A 16,753-nucleotide genomic window follows, 5' to 3' on the forward strand; every position below is an offset into this window, starting at 1 on the left:
ACTGAAGATATAATACTTTTTCATTTGTAAACTCATTCATGTCGTTTTTCATTGAAAAACACCGAGGCGGTGGATTGCCTTGGTGTTTCACTTTCTAGCAGTGGGAATGAAACACGTCCAGTGGCCTGCTCTTCTGCTAGAAAGTGCAACTTGAGAGCAATCCACCGCCCCGGGGTTTTTCAATAAATTCAGTTTGATATTTGTTTCTTTTCTGTACTCTTTCAGTTGAAGGCTCTTTTGTATGGCAATACAAATTACGAAATTACAACGAGTGAAACGTGTTAGCATCTTTGATACACAGCTGCTATTTGGACCAGCGATCATGCAGTTTTGAAGGCTACACGTGGAAATGGATACCCTCGATACGAGATTTCAACGTGCCATAATGCGATTTGGAGCTGATAACTATTCGACTAAAACTATATAAGGAATAGACAAACGAATGAAATATCACCACACGCTGTTTTTACTAAAGATTATGAATGAAAGAAAGCCAAATTCCTTTCTTTTCTCTATAGAATGTCATTACGATTCAGTTTATTCTTCGTATATCGCTTTTGGCTCCCAGAGTGTGCACGTCTAATTTTAAGAGAGTTTTAAACTGCTGAATTGTTCCAAAGCAAGAGGGCAAACTTTTATAACTTAACTGGATATTTTCTTTCGATACATAAAGCAATTTACTTTAGAAACATAATTTATTCATTCGCAATACATTTGTCCATGTTTCTGTAAGAGTTATAATTCACTTCGATCGGGTGAAATTGCATAAATATTCTATCTTAGACTCTCGAGAATCGTGCCTCCCACTGAGAGGGTTACATCTCTTTATTTCATCGTAGCCTATCTATTTATTGTACCTAACCGAACACATCGTCTGCTGTTCAAATTATGGGATAAAAAATTGGTATCCCTACTTCGCACAAAATCTCTACCTCTTCCAGTATATTCATCGGAATATAGTGTAGCACCCTAATAGTTTGAGAAAAATTAAATCATCTACCCTATATGTTTAACTGTTTCAATCTGGAGCCCTTTTATTCGGTTTGCCTTCGAGTCACCAACATCGGCAGGAAGCACCACATTTCCACCAAGAATCCACTAAATAATGTTACGACCTTGCACCGATTATTTAAAGCGGCTGTCTGCCAATAGAAGATTGGGAACATGAGAAAAACTATACGCAGTGAATCATTCGATTAGTTATTTTGTCTCATTGACTATATTATTCTACATCGCATAGTGCAAACCCCAACGATTCATAGAACGGTGGTGTGTTGCTCTAAATCATAATGTCCCGCTGTTCTGTTTAGTCACCCAGTTGTTATGGTTGTCCTCAAGGCTCCTAATGGCACCTGTGAAATATCAAAGAAAATAATTATTGAAAGCTATTCAAATTGACTTGAAATAATCGTACATTGTACTCCCATCGCGTGGCGACACATACTTTTTCACGAAAATTCACCCAACGGTTATAAAAAAACATCCACACCCCTAGGGGGAAATCACTCTAAACGTTGGACTAAAATAAATTAGTGAACTTTTTTATTCCCAAAATAATCTCGACTAGTTTTAGCTAATCTTGAATAATCCTACCTATAGTTTTCAGTAGTCTTGGTTTAGATAGCAGCTGTCACTTCGACCCATTACGCACTGCTGTTGTAAGGAATTCTCTTTCCGGAAGCAGCTGCCCTGGGGTTAATATTTTCTTCGGACCGAAGCAACATTGCTAACATCAATCTGATCAGTCTAATTCAAAATTGGAATCGATTTATCCTACACCAGATGCACTAAGAACTGTTGGAAGCTATGAAGAAGGAATGTTTTATCCCCCACGATACGGTTAGTGGTATACGAAGAATCTACTATCCGTTTCACCCCGACAGTTCGTTCCGGGGGGCGTAGATGCACATGCAACACCCGGAAGAATGTCAGGAATGCTTGGACAGCGAAGTTCAACAGTATGACGCTAACTATGAAAAGTTTCAATTCTTAGTGGTAAGTTGGGTGGTTTCTTTCTTTAAGATAAAATTTTTTTGAATTTAATATAATCTCTTCTCGTTAGATTACCATCCGACGTTGGCAGCCGAAACTGATATCTATGCTGAGATGGTAAAAGAAGCATAACCTACTCGTAGTAACAAGGATGAAACGGAAATCAATCCCCTGTTCGGCACTCAACAAACGTTGCCAGTAAGTACTCTTATCCATTACACTTGCCGGAAAGTGAACGGCCGCTGAAATTCAACCAACGGTGATGGATAATAATAATTGAATATTGATCCAATTTTTCTCACCACCTCCAGACGATCTCTACACCTTGGAAAAGCGTGGCGATGACGAGTTCGGTGATGGAACAACGGAAAAACCCTTCAAAACAATCCTACAAGCCATGAAGCACGCCGGCAAGGAACCTTTCCCAAGAATTTATGTAAACGCTAAGGATGCAAAATCGGAATCACCCTACGAACTAGTAGCCAAATCTCAGCTCAAGAAAATTCTTGAAAAGCGTTCTCAGCGATACCTTGTGTCAGAGGTTCCAGAAGGTAAGTCCGCTCCCGGTGGACATGAGCTGCACGTTGATTATTGGTAGCTAATTGGATTAGCTCCGGCCGGTGGGGCAGATTCTATTTTGAACGAGGATGCTCATCCTGATGTCTAGCTCGATAACAGACACATTATGATTAGAGGCGAAAATACTTCTAAGATTCTCAAGATGAGAGATGTCATTATGATGGCATTTAGGGAGCATTATCATGAACGGCGTAACGCCGCCGACGCTGGTGCAAACACAAGTTGAAGGAGGGTCGACTCTGTTCAAACTGGACTATTTTAGGTAAATAAAAAATGTTCGCATTAGAAGTATTTGCTGAAACAATAAATACATTTTAGGGCGGAAGCATTCCTGACGCAAAGCTCACAAAAATATATGGAAACCTGTTTGCCGGCATTGGGCGACTATTGCATTTCTCAAAGTTACCGTGCAGAGCAGAGTCTTGCTCGCCGTGATTTAGCAGAATACAGTTATATTGAGGGTGAATGTCCCTTTATTACTTTCAAAGAGCTACTTGATCGGCTGGAAGATTTGATAGTAGATGTTGTCGATCGAGTATTGAAATCTCCGTGGGGTCATCTTAACCCGAATTTTATGCCACCGAACTATGTCGATGCTATTGACTGACTAAAGGAGAACAACATCACCAAGAATGATGGAACTTTTTATGAGTTTGGCGATGATATTCCGGAGGGTCCGGAACGAAAAATGACGGAGCAAATAAACGAACCAATAATGCTGTGCCGGTTTCCCGCGAAAATTAAATCATTTTACATGTCTAGATGTGAAGACGATCGCCGATTAATTGTCGGAGGTCGATTTCTCTGAACAGTATTACTAAAAAGCTAGAAATTGACACTTTTACATTAAGAAAATAAAATATTGTCTTTCTATATCAATATATTTGTATTATATCTAATAAAGCAACATACAGAGAGATGAGGGAATTTTATTAGGCACCTAAAAGCCCGTTGACATGAACGCGTATTTTCAGTTGCAGGCAATACTCTTATCACATATCCTTCGGGGTCGTTCCCATTAACCAAAGTACGGCACTCTCTGATTGAATTTGAACTTCCTGGCTAGAGTAACTGTTCGAAGTGCTTACCAAACAGCCCGGTTGTCGAGGTTCCAGTGCAATCCACTAGTGCTACATACGGCCCGTTGTCCAATAGGAACAAGCGAACACCAGATACGTTCGTGTACCAACCGAGGGGAAATTTGAATTAAGTGGGTTCCCGCCGGTAGCAGCCAACTGAGAGTTACTGGATCGCAAGAATACAAATGCATTCGGTAGAATGTCACGGGCCAGGAACAAAGTATTAATGTTGGCCATGATTTGGTACAACCGGCCAGAACTTTCACACAACACCAGAATTCGATTTATTTCGCTATCGTAACTGGTGCTCTAAATCGCTTTGAGGGATTTTGTAAAATCTGTAGCATTTGGGTGTTTTGATTATCTGTTAAATAGACATCAGTAACGAGTGAAATTTTTTTTTTAATTTGTAATGTTCTTACCTTGCAATTCAACCGCTTTCCTTAAGTCATGGATTAATCGGTGCAGGAATCGAAATCTCCCGTCACCGAACTGTTCTTCTGTGCCAATATTTTCCTTAAGAAAGTCAACCCATCGATTCGTACCCCCGTCGACGGCAATGCGGATTTTTGCTGGAATTTGACAAGCTCATCCCATATTCTATTATTCACACACCAATTAAACGAAAACAGTTGATAGTCTCGCCCAAAACAAGATATTAAATAAAAGATATTATCCAGTAGATCCAAAATCACGATAATGCATTTGACTTGATATATTGTTGCCAACGAAAATTTTTTTTTTTTGGCTTACACATTTTTCAAAAAAGCGCTCCAAAACAACATTCGCCCCCAGCGCACGCATACGAAAACTGAGAACCGCAAAATTTTGTGATATAAAACAGAGCTACATGACAGCCATGACAATGATATATACGCTTTTCATAATATTACCATAGCTGAGAAACAGCTGGTGGTCCGAATTGGCCAGCGGTCCGAATTGGGCCACTTCCCCCTAGATGTGCACACATGCATACACAGACATTGACCGATCTCGACGAACTGAATCGAATGGATCATGACATTCGGCCCCCGAGTCTCAGTTGAAAAGTTGATTTGTGGAGTGATTGCATAGTATTTCTTTATATGCAAAAAGCACAAAGGTTTAGATAATTTCATGTGCGATCGCACTTTCCAACTCATAACTCCAGAACCAGATCCAAATAAAATTCAATAGCAGCCTATGGCTATGTTGCACCTTTCATTTGAGTATAACATTGTTTAAATCGGTCCAACCATCTCTGAGAAAAGTGCCATTATTTGATACTCACATACATACACAAACTCAGCTGAGAGCCACGGGTGGCGTCCACGGGTGGCGGATGCAGGAACGACCTGCATCCAGTGTAGGTTAGTTGCGAATAGCCAAAATAAGCAACTCTGGATGAGCAACGCGTTCAGAGAGCAAATCAGGTGACATTTCGGGCGGTCTGGGTCGCTTTTAAACGTAATATGGTGTTGAGCAAATTCACCTGCTACAAGCAGCTGCGGCCGTGGTGTATCCGGCGAGCTGAAATCTCATTGCCGCACACTGGAAGCAGATGGACATTGACTCTTACCGTTTCGGTACGATTAAAATTCCCATGCAAGCGTAGAACCGGTGTAGCATTTCGTTCCGGAGCACGATCAGCGCGGAGTATAGCGGTTCGTGGTAACACAAAAACGATAGATTTCAGCGGAATTGGTGTCGCTTCCGGTAGCGACTCAGTATCCCCTTTGGTACTTGATCGAGCGAGTCCGGTCGACTTTTCAGACAGCAGGAACAATTACACGTTGGTCGGTAGCCCAGTGGGGACGATACTGCAATGAACGGAAGTCAGTAATGATTTTTCATATTTATTCGCCATCGAACTTACCCGCACCGTTTGATGCATCTTCCCCCTCATTCGGTTTCGGTATGTTACAATTTCCCGTGCAAGCGTAGATCCGGTATAGCATCTTGTGCCGGATCACGATCAGCCCGGAGTATAGCGATTCGTTGTAAAGCACAATTGACACGATCGATCAGCAGAATTTGCGTTGGTTCCGGTAGCGATTCGCTATCCTCCGTTTGTTGCCTTTGAACGAGCGAATTGTTGGACAGCAGGAACAAATACACGTTGGTCACAAACTGTAAACAGAAATAAACAACATCAATTTTCTTCTTTAGTAGGTGAGGAAAAACAATGATTTTACTAAAGCACATGAGGCAAAATGATATATTTACTAGCAGGTGATGCAAAACGATATATCGATATTTCAGCATGAGAAACAGATGCAGATTAGAATATCGCGAATGTTTATATTGTTATATCCCTCAACTACTCACTGATACTATGCAGATCAAATTAACCAACAGAATGCACGATTGTTTGCTAGGAACGACTTTAATTTTACTATCTACAATTGGGAAAACTGCGACACAATAAGCCAATGATTAGTTTTAATATCTAATAAAAAGGTTTCAGATGAACTTGTCCGTTGCAAGTTATTCACAATGGTAGCCAATGAATAAATTTTGATACACATAAAAGCAGTCTATAATGCAATGAAACTTGACCACCACAAGAACTAGGTCATAACTGGAACACTACGCACTCGTTTTCAAAACAACTTATTTTCGTCGTCATTTTAATTACACATATATGTTGTCTTCAAATTGCATGTCTGTCCTTATACCAACTGAATAAACTTTTTTTTTCTAAGATTTGGAACAACAGTGGTACAAAAAAGATTTAACATTAACTTTTTGTTTGTAACTATTTGAAATTTATCTAATAGCAATAATATAATATCAAATGTTTATATTCAGAGTAACAACAGTCAAAACAATGTTGACAGCTCTATGTGGAAGCTGTGGAACGAAATGTCAAATATTTGTGGAACGGAAGATTTTCTTCGAGTTTAACACAACCCTGATCACGAAACGGAATAGTTTTCATTCCGTTTTAGAGAGGGATAAAAATAGAAAAAAGGGCAGCCGGAAAAGGGATGCAAGAAAACGGAATTCCGTTTCTGAGCTTATCTGCACCCTTAGATTACATAAATTCGATGTTATAATCGTGCGGCCATTAGCATCAAGAGTTTCGTGATTCGTCTTTGGCAGTAACTTGGTGAAGAGTGAGGTAAGCATGCAGCAGACTGCGGGAAAGAAAAAGGACGAACAACTTTGTTTACCCACTGAAATCCAAGCAAACATATGGAGAGAACTAGTAAACAATGTTGTTAGCTGTCATTTCTAAAACCAACATGGCTGATCGGTGTGTTTGAGGATCGTATCACCTAAGAATCAAAACTCCTTGATTCGCATGTATTTTTGAATGGTTGCGCGCGGAACGTGAGTCTGATGCTTGATTTTTAGTGCTAGATGCTAAAAGAGTCAGTTTCCCCATATCACTAAAGTTCCCAGTCATGTCACCGTGAAACGTTTTGTTTAATTGGTCTAACTAAAGGTATGAGTCTATTCTTCTATAACCGAGGGCAGACTTCCGGACGTGACCGATTCATGATCGCGCGAGCGGTGGGTTTGCTTGAATATGTGTAGATGATTGTAATTGCATGTTCCCGTTTGTGGCCAGGTTTTTGTTACCGCGAAGGAACCGAGCGTTTGTACGTTTGTAATGGAAGGGATTGTGAGTGTACATGAGAGAATATGCAAGCAATTGTGTTAGTAAGTGTTAGTATGAATCTAATGTAGGATGCAGATTCATAACATGCCGAACAAAAAAATAAGATACAAAGAGATTAACAAGAAGTGTATAAATTGACCGATGTTATTTTTGGAAAAGCAAACTAATAGAACTACAACAAAAACAGGATTTCATCATGCTATACTGATCGTGGATGGATAATTCACGTGCGTCGGTAAACAAATTGTACCATAATTTACCAATCCAATCATCTCGAATGAATAGAATCGAATTTACATATAGAACACTGGATTTACCAACTATTCTATCATATGCGCTAGTTCTACATATATTCCCTGATCCAGCTGTCTCCAATTCTCAGAAGAAACCCACACACAGATAGACAAACTAGGGGCAGATCACTCTAAGAATGTATAACAAATTTGCATCAAATTGAAAAAAATGCATTTAATTTCCATTTTTGCATCTGCTTTACACTGCCTCGCAAAAAAGTTTGTTTAACAAACGTCCTACGCTGATCCACTTTGTTCGACGTTTTGTTAAATGTAGGGCTAGTTTTTCTGTAGGGTTTTGACGTCTTACACGCAACGCAAACAACATTGCACGCAACGTTATACATATATACGTTATACATTATACATTATGAATTTTTATTTTGATGGAAATAAATGCATTTAATTTCGCTGATTTTTAAAAATGCATCGCAAGTGATCTTCCCCTAGTAGACAAACGACTAGCACAAAACCATTGTACACTAGTACTAAAAACTAACTAATAGGTTTCTACTTCTATATTTATTTATTTTATTGACCTGTGCACGATGACGAAGCTGATCAATAAATCGCCACGCAATGACCCCCACTGCAGGCTGTGCCTACAAAAACCACCATTAAGCTGTTGAACAATGTTTGCAAACACAGCCCACAGAAAAGGCCAATCCATGGCGATCCACCAGCCTGCCTCGCCAATGTACACAGGCTGTTGGCTGACTGTTAGTTTGGGCTAGTGCGAAGTATGAAAAAACACCACACATAAAAAAGACCCATAAGCCGTCTCGGTTTCCTCGACGCACCACTATCGAGGTGTAATGCAATAACCATCTTAACACAGTTGTCTGTCAGGTGCTGCTTGATGATGTTCACAATACCGTCAAACCCGTCAACCTAGGAGAGGGTTATTTGAGAATGTGTAGGGTTGAGACAAAAACTTAGTGCTAACAACAACAAGATTATTTTGAAAAGTAGAAGGAAAATGATGTAAAATGACTTTTTCCGTTTGTCTTTAACAGGTCAAGATCGGTTGTTATAGCTATTTTTGGTATTATCAATTATCTAAATAGCCTCAAACAGGATTAGAAATAACAAAAATAAAATTAATGCTCGAAAATATTTTTTTCGGTCACGGTCACATTATTTCACGGTCACATTATTTCGAAACGAAACTTTGGATGTTCAGAATCTTTAAACAATATTACAACGTAAATCAGAAGCTCATCTAATAAAATAATATTGACGGTCAATCCTCCTAGAAGTAATCATAAAAGAATTGCTCTTTAAACTAATTTAATGTCTTCATCAAAGTTTTCGAAAATGCCATTTCAAACAAGTTTTGAAAGAAGCGGGCATAGCGTAGTTTTTCAGTCGATTGCCTTGTGCGCAGCTCACTTAGGTTCGATTCCCAACCCCCGTGCGTCAGGTTAGAAATTTTTCTAACCTGAAAAAAGAAAGACCCTAAGGTTAAAGCCTCTATAATCAAAATGGAAAAAAAAACTTTTGTTGAAAACATTCCAAACTAATTTTGTTGAAGACATGGATACTCCGTGAATTTAGAATAACGAAATATATTAGACTATATGTCAATGAAAACCTTTAAAACAAGTTATTCTGATATTACTGTAATTGATAAATCTCATCTGCTGTTTTAACAATATAAATCATATTCTACTAAAGGTAGTCTCTGAATCTTACAATAATAAAAAATTGGAAAGAACTGACTTTAAGATTTTTTAAAAAATATAGTTTTATATCTCGATATAGTGCATTCATGAAGCCAATCATATTTTCAATAAAATCGTTAAAAATGACACTATCAACAACTTTGCTGAAGACACCAAGTCTGATACTATTTTTGAAGAGTTCATTTTCCATAATTACTCACCAAAATTATTACCTCAAAAGATGTGCCTTTTTATGTTGGATAGATTCCTCGAGGATGTTAAAACTCCAAAATTGATGCTTTAGAAATTATATGATCTTGACCGTTAGAAAAGTTTTCGAACATTTATCCCACTTTAAAATTGGACTTTATATTTTCATGCTTTGACATAATTGATTATATTATAAAAGAAGTAGAAAAGGCATCTGTTAGACCAATTTTGTTTCTCTTAATAATAAATAATTTATCAAACTTCTATGAAATTAAAGCATTTTCGAAAAATCAAATGATTTTCATCAACAACAAATAACAAATAAAAGAAACTGTATGTCGTGGATTCAATTGCAAAGGTAATACATAGAATTTCTTTTGGAGAGTCCGATGGCAAGTTACGTTGCAAGTTATAAGAGATTTTTTTTATTTTTAGTATAGAGGTTTTAACCACCATTCACCACTTTTCGGGTTGGCGAAATCTCTTTTGGAAAAATCGCTAACCTTGTATGCGGGGTTGGGAATCAAATTCAGGTGAGCTGCGTGCAAGGCAATCAATTTACCAACTACGCTATGCCCGTCCCCCTATAAGAGAAAATTCGTTTGCTACTCAATTTTACATTCAGTCAGAAGGAGTTTCTGTAGAAATGTGTTTGTATATTGCTTTCGTGACACCACGCTAACCTTTTATAAGTCGCCAACAAGACTTGGCGTAAGGTGAATGTGACTCATCGAGGAACCTTAATAAACTAAACCAAAAGAATTTTCTTAAATTGAAAAAAAATTATAAGCAAAATATTTTCCAATTTCGTTCTATAAGCAAAGAATTATTTTATAATCCCATGCCTATAATAAAATATCGTTTCAAAGGGCTTCATTACGTACTTATACCAAGAATCCTTTCTGGTTAGGACACACATTTCAAAAGAATGGTTTGGACACACCAGTATACGGCAAAGCCAATGGGGTGCGATTTAACTACATAACTGAAGCCAAGGAACAAAAAAGGCGTAAAGCCACTGAGAATTCGCAGGATAAGGTGGCCACCGACCCACCGTCGGAAGAGGCGATCCTTCACTAGCAAACCTGTGATCCACTCGTTGGCCCGACTTACTCAAACTTAGGGCCTATGGACAATTAGTTTTGGTCTGACGAAACCAAGCGATGTCGGACAAACACGTGAATAAAAGCGATGTGGGGTAGCCACATATTATTTATCAGAGAACTTATACTCCAAAATAATGAACTAACTGGTTTGCGTCAAGTTTAATAATAAAGATATAATATTGCTTAATAAGCTCAGTTTCTTTTTATAAGCAGCCAAATCAATAACGTGATTTTAAAGAAATCAAATTTTTAATCTAGAAATATCCTTAATTTTAGTCATGGGTGCGTTTCGACTTCATCTCATCAGAAACCGACACTAACTTTTTGTCCGAGTAGATCAGCGCCGGCGTGACGCTAAATTCCTAAAACTAAAACACAGTTTGTGTTTCAATCGAACGAAGTCGATGGGTGCGTACCCATGACTAATAAGTTAGAATTTGTGTCCTTCATGCACAAAGACTGGTTTTACCAAAAATTTTCGCCTTGGTGAGAAATTTTAGTGTTTACCCAATTTTTATCCTTAGGGTGAAATATAGCATACCCAGGTAACAATTGAAGTTTTATAGCATGCTACAAGTGCAATCTAAGTTTTAGAAGTGGCTATAAAGCTTCCATAAAACCTCAATTGTTACTAGGGTAGTGCTCTAAATATTGTTGACTTACCCATGAAATCCCAATTGGTAAACACTCATTCAATTAATACAACGATCGGCGAAACGATCCATTCTGCGAATCGACTCATTCGGGGAAACGACCTTTGGCGAAACGGCATTCGGCCTAATGACTATCGGCGAACTAACACAGATCTGTAACTTCTCTAAATAGACAAGATTTCCTTCAATTCCACTATGCACACTGAACATAATAACGCCTAAATTGCAAAGCGCTCTTTAACCTGTAAATTTATTTACTTTCATGGATTTCGGCTGTAGGCGTGAGTAGGTATGTATTTGCAATTTGTAGAAAGATAAAAAGAATCAAAAATTAGTTTGTGTTCATTATCCAGTGGACGTTGTTTCCCACTACGGTGATTCACGTGGTGTTCAGTTTTATGGACGGGGAATTATCTTATCCAGTCTACATTTTCCCTCTTCATCGTAAAACCTCATGTCGCCATCACTGTATGATGGTCGGGTGATCTTTTTTACTTCTAGTGCTTATGGATTACGACTGTGCGACTGTGGTGTATACCATTCCGCTCGCGACGCTGGCTGTTGACTTAGAGATACTAAGCGCCAAATAGGTCGTCTGTATTCTACAAAAAGATAAAAACCCATTTCAAAATTCAAAGCTCCAAAAGTCATTCCATAAACCGAACCAATTCTTATTGAAAAAAAGTATCGGATGAGATCGGAATTCTCTTGTTCAGAATAGTAGAAGTTAGGTAATTGGGTTACTTAAGAAATACGTACAGAAAACAACTTCGGGGGTTATGAATAAAAACATAGTTTTTTCTTTCCAATTTACTTAGTCAACTTTCATACCTAGCACATCCCAGAAGCTGAAAATCGCTCCGCTATAGCTATCTGTAGAGCAATCGCCAATTTTAATATCGTTTTGTTGCTTATTCACTGTACAAACAGTACAATACCGTTGCCTCCGGTTGCGCAGTGAAATGAGGAACTAAAGGAAACAAAAGTGTCGGAGCTACAGAAAAATTTGTATTCGATTGACTTCCAGCAAATCCGTACTAGACCAACAGTGCTCTAGGCAGTGCAGTTACTAAAAGTGAGGATGCAGCTTAATCTCAAGTAAGTGACCTACATACAACTACATCGTGCCAGTAAATGTATACTAATAATGTTTAGAACAATATGCTATATAACTTCCTAAGGAGAAAAAATTAAATGTATCCCAAAGTTTCTCCACGAAGGAGAAAATTGGTTAAAACCACTTTTGTGCGTAAAGGGCACAAAACCCACAACTCATCAGAATCCGATACTTACTTAGTGCCAGCACTATGCTAGCGTCGAATTGGGCTAGCAAATTCCACAACTAATTTAATGTTTAGAAGTTTAATCGAGCCAGTAAACTTAGTTGTGAAGAACAACTCTACACCAGTAGGGGGAGAATTGAGCGGATGATTTCAACTTGTTATCCTTACATTCTTGTCGGATTTTTGTCTTTATATACTGTTTTCAAGGTATCCGAGTTAAGATGATGGCTGAGAAGTATTTGTCATAGAAAAAAGTATGGAGTTCTTTTACACGTTTTTTATGGTGGCCAACTCCCAACAAGTTGTGAGGAATAGAAAATGTTGAAAGACACTAGAAGAAAAGCGATGAAGAACGTAGAAGTGTTATCCGTTACGAACAAGACTTGAAGAAACTTGTTTCCTAGTTTTTTCAACGGCGTTCGGATGGTGGATCCTACTTATTTGCTTTTTGTAACCAAAGGATGGAAAGACATTACCTAATAACGCTCAGCACCTACTTTGGTCAGATCCATAGTGGCTATTCCTCCACAGCATCATTTTCATCTATTTTTAGTTGTGACTGTTGTCCTAAATGCGATGATGATAGCGCCACAGAAACATGTGCAAGTATATGGGAGATATATCACTAGTGAAAAATGGTCCCTGAGCACGGGGGATAACTTCAAATGAGTGTTTGGAACAATGTAACTGGAGCTAGTATTTGGACAATATGTGTTTATGAAGAAATTTCCTCATAGTGCTATATCTGTTTGTCTGTGCTACATCCAACACCAACAAACAGCCATAAACATCATCTACAAAAATACAAAGAAATGACCAGCCAATAACTGATGCTTTTGAATATCTAAACCAACTGCCAGTATCAACAGTGAGGTAACAGCGATAGTACCTAGTGCCTCCAATCCAACAACCAGCACCACCAATAAATAAGACTGACCTAACCAATGCCGATGAAAAAACGGTTTCACAATAGCGAACCGAAAAAACACAAGAAACATACAATAAAATTCGACCGTGAACAACAAAAAGCTAGTACTGATGACGACATGTACGCGTTCTTTTTTAACAAAATGGATAAGTAATTTCAAAACACGCAATTCATGTTTGACAAAAGAAGAACACTCGACTACTCATTGGGCTGGTTCGAAAATGATTTTGTTTTAATGGTCCACACTTTATGTTTTTAGTTGTTCTGGTACGCTGAATCGTGCTTTAACATGAATAAGACTAATAAAAGACCGTTCAGTATTCGTCAAAGTGTTTGAAAAATATCATCAAGTCAGATTGGATGTTGTTTAGTAATTCTATTATGCAAAATTAAATTTGGATGAGTTGGCGATTTCTCGCAAGGTCCTCAACAATTTGGTTAACTGTTAGAAAACTTTATTTTAATCAATCATTTGTGGAATGAATTTTTCCGGAACATACGTACATAAATGAATAGGGTTTTTTTTCGAGAGTTTCCCTACTGGAGCTGTTGAAATAGTTCCCCGCCAGAATCACTCACTACAATTACAGATAAGACGGGAAATGTCACCTACTAAAACACTACTTAAAGCCAATTGCAGCGGGGCCATGAATCTGAATATAATTTTCATCGAACGGTTCAGATATGTGCGAGCATAAGGACTTCACAATCGCGTGTGTCAGCGCGAGGCGCCCGAGCGTTTGTACGTTAACGTGTTCGATCGCGTGGGCGTTTGTATGGCGTGTCTTCTAGCGTATGTTCGATTTAAAAACCGAGTGTCCATTCACATATTCGCGTGTGTTCTTGAATGATCGCGCGTAAATATGATACTTAATTTTCGATGTACGCTTCAGATGCTAGGAGACAGCGAGATCATTCATGTCATTAGAGTTCCCGGTCGCGTCACCATGCAACGTGTTGCCTAATAGATATGAGCTTATGTTTTATTGGTTCAACTGAAGGCATGCATCTAGGTTGCTAGGACCGAAAATACGGACTTCCGGACGTAACCGAATCATGATCGCGCGAAAATGGGCGTTTGTAGGTTCGCTCTTGAGACCACGTTTGTAAATTGTTATGTGCTAAAAACAGACGCAGGTGCGCGTGTATAATCGCGAATGGCTCGAGCGTTTGTGTGTTAACGTTTCTCGCGTGTGCTAGCGTGCCTGCAACTTTGTGTTCATAAATCCGATCTTATTTATTTTTCGGTGTGGTCATTCGCATATTCGCATGTATTCCTGAATTATTGCGTTGACCGTAAATCTGAATATGAGCTCCATTTTTTGGTACAACTGGACATAGACCGCTAAAACGGATGGTAGCGATTTCCGGACATGACCGATGCTTTATCGCGCGAGCATGGGCGTTTGTATGTATCCACATGAGACCGCGTTTATAAGTTTGTTTGTGCTAAAATATTCACTTAGTCATCATGTTATCATATTTGCAAGACCGCGGGTTTTGGTAGGCGCGGACGAAACTTAAGCGTTTGTATGCTGACGCGACAAGCATCTACTAGCGTGTATGTAACTTTGCGTGGATAAATTCGATTATATAACGGAGACTCTGATGCTTAAGTTTAAGCGTAGGTTCAGGTACTAGAAGAGAGTTCCCCCATAGCACTAGAGTTCCCGGTCATGTCGTCATAGAACGTAGTGTCTAGTTAATATGAGTGTCATTCATTTGATTGATCCAACTGAAGGCATGAGACTAGGCTGCTAGGACCGAGGATAGAGACTTTCGGAAGTGACCGATTCCTGATCGCGCGAGCGGTGGGTTAATGATTAAAACCACGTTGGTAAATTTATAGGTGCTAAAAACGTTTACTCGATTACCGGGGTGTTTTAATTTTGGCGAGATCGCAAACGTTAGTATGTGGATGATTGCAATTCCTTGTTCTCGTTTTTGGACAATGTTTGTGTAATCGCGAAGGCCACGAGCGATTGTACGTTTTAAATGAGAGAAATTGTGAGTGTAGATGAGAGAATGCAATCAAACTACTTGAACTCGTCTAAACGCTAGCAAATGATATTGATATACTTCTAACGACAATTCATTCGGTTAGAATTTTATCATGCTATGGTGACCTGAAATGAACGTGACGTGTGTCGATGAACTAATCGTACCTTAATTTATCCAATCCGATATTCCCGAATGAATCGAATCAAATGCTCAAATTGAACACCGGAAAAAAGTGACCAAGGAATTCTAAGAAGGATTATCCATTATTCTATCATATACGCCAGTTCTGCATCCATTCCATGACGCAGCTGTCACAAATACTGAAACGAACACATACACAGATAAACGAACGACTAGCACGTAACAGTTTTACTTCAAGCTTCTACTTGATTTGTAGTTTCCTATAAATGAATCGTGCTAAGAAAGGAGTTTTTAAATTTTGAACTTCAGTATTCGAAATCAAGAATATAGTATAGTTTGTCACAAAGTTATCCCTAACCACCACCCCCTTCCACCACACCAGCCTTTGTCGACTGGCTAAACATATTGATGCTAATAATTTCAACTAATGATCATTCAACTTAATAACATTTCTTCTATATGTCTTTTGGCCAACAGCATCGGATCTAATGAGCCGGCATCTTCTTGGACACGTTTAAATGACACGATTTTAAAAGTTCTGGTCAAGTATTATACCACGTTCACACTACGAATCAAAACGTGTTTTGACACTATCTTGATGACGTTTTTCTTGTTGCCAATTATTAAACATGTTTAACTCTTTAGTGTGAACATAGTGCTTCACGTGTATTAAGAGAGGTTTTTTCATAGATGAAAACGAATACCTGATGTGATTCGTACATAACTAGCCATTATACATTTTACGAAATTGCTATAAATTTCGATACATTTTTCGTTTATTGTAGATCTACTCCATTTGAAAAATAGAAATCACCTTACTGAATTGATTTTAAAGACTAATCACCAAGCGTCTCCTTCGAAAACAAAATACCACATTTAGAGGCTACTGTGATTAACCAAACACGTGAACGGTGCTGCTATGCTAACATGCTGTCCGGACAAAAAACGGTGTAATCCCCGAGCGGCGCAATCCAACCTAACGCTCTCTCCTCCTCTCTAACCCACAAACATCAAGTGGTGTAGCATGCTCGAAACGATCCCCACAGCACACACTACAAACAGCGGCCATCCAGTCGCATTTTGATGACTAGATTACTACGAACAATTTTTTTCTCTCTTCTTGTTGCTTCCCAACATGAGTGGCAGGCAGGCAGGCAGTCAGTCAGGCGTTTAGTAAACACTCACTACGCACGCCAACATTCAGTCGGTTGCGGGAG

At 38.7% G+C, this 16,753-nt stretch overlaps 1 long non-coding RNA gene and 1 pseudogene across 3 annotated transcripts; one reads left to right on the forward strand and one right to left on the reverse strand.

Moving 5' to 3' along the window:
* Window positions 1-676: 676 nt before the first annotated feature.
* Window positions 677-6,545, reverse strand: LOC131681295 (uncharacterized). 3 transcript variants are annotated; one of them, XR_009303892.1, is made up of 4 exons: window positions 5,958-6,545; window positions 5,506-5,759; window positions 5,209-5,449; window positions 677-1,352 (listed from the first exon to the last, which is right to left on the reverse strand). It is a non-coding gene; the product is annotated as an uncharacterized LOC131681295 (long non-coding RNA). The 3 variants fall into 3 exon arrangements; XR_009303891.1 differs by having other exon boundaries at window positions 4,921-5,449; window positions 5,856-6,450; XR_009303890.1 differs by having other exon boundaries at window positions 4,921-5,449; window positions 5,958-6,447.
* Window positions 1,635-3,435, forward strand: LOC131681218 (asparagine--tRNA ligase, cytoplasmic-like; annotated as a pseudogene).
* Window positions 6,546-16,753: the final 10,208 nt, after the last annotated feature.

Source organism: Topomyia yanbarensis, chromosome 1 (genome assembly GCF_030247195.1).
Source record: "Topomyia yanbarensis strain Yona2022 chromosome 1, ASM3024719v1, whole genome shotgun sequence".
NCBI lineage: Eukaryota > Metazoa > Arthropoda > Insecta > Diptera > Culicidae > Topomyia > Topomyia yanbarensis.